Source organism: Penaeus monodon, chromosome 15 (assembly GCF_015228065.2).
Source record: "Penaeus monodon isolate SGIC_2016 chromosome 15, NSTDA_Pmon_1, whole genome shotgun sequence".
Classification (NCBI taxonomy): Eukaryota; Metazoa; Arthropoda; class Malacostraca; order Decapoda; family Penaeidae; genus Penaeus; species Penaeus monodon.
Window position 1 is genome coordinate 20880486 of NC_051400.1, and position 1271 is coordinate 20881756.

Here is a 1271-nt window from a genome sequence, read left to right on the forward strand (position 1 = left end):
CTACAAACTCATGCATGGATGCGGTCTGAGGGGGAGGGGGAGACGGTGTCGCGGGGGGGTTTGTGGCGACGGCGCGCGGAGACTCCGAGTCAGCGTCCACTTCCCGCTCGCGTCGATCTCCTCCAGCCTGTCCTTCCCTGACTATCAGCATGCGATAGTTGAAGTAGGCGAATTTTCCTTCTCGTCTTGCTGCATGGTAGCTCTCCATTTGTCGCCGTCTTGCTGCTATGGTGCCGGGACAGAAATCTCCATTTATGAATATCTGTGTGCCACGCAGCTTCCTCCTGTCACGGAAAACTCTCTCGTCGTAGGACGAAAACTTGGCGACGTTGTCCCTCGGGCGCGTCTGGTGGGTTGCCAGCTTCCCAACTCTATGCACGCGCTCGAATGCTGGACTTCTGTTCAGCTTTTCCCTCAGAGGCTTTGCAACTTTCACCTGGCACTGTTCCCAGTTCTCCTGAGGGTCACCTGCAATGCCACAAATCCGAAGATTGTTATGGCGGCCTTGATCATCTTGGTAGTCAAGCCGTTCATCGATTCGTTCGAGTTCCGACTTGAGGTGATTGTTTTCACGGAGAGTGTCTTGTAGGTCAGAGGAGAGACGGCGATTTTCGTTCTACAAGCTAGTCACTTTAGCGGCCAGTTCATCCATCGTTTTTTGGGTGAATTCTAGGCTGTTGATCAGGTCATTAATTTTACGATTGCTTGATCTGATGGCTTCTTGTTGTTTACGGTCGATCCTGTCAATTGTTTCATTTACAAATTTCTCTTGATCGTCCAACAGTATTTTCAGTGCTTCAAGATCCATAGTGAGGTCGGAGTCAGCGACGGTGGGAGGTGAGGTGCTTGCTGAGCGATTCGTGACGTCATGATCCTTTGTGCGCATGCGCAAACTTCACATTTTTTTCACAGGGGTTCCGCGGTGGAGTGTCACTAAAACACCTCATTTTCTAAGTCCACTCACTTCAAATCACTTTTTCCACTTTATTAGGTCCTGTGAACCTTATCTCACTATTGGTGCACTTCTGGAAGATGTTGGAGCACTATATCAACAGAAAATTGAGTTTTGTCTTAGCCTCTCGTGACAACGTTCGACCACTAGAAAGGGAAAGGGGGGGGGAAGCATGCCTACGAAAAATCAGTACATATCCACTCATAGGCAGGGCGTCGTTTCAGCTTTTTCTTGGTATGGGGGTGGGAGGTTGGCGAGCAAAGCGAACATAATGAGTTTCTGGGGCGCTACAGGATCCCCCGCCCCTGAGAGAAGAGAA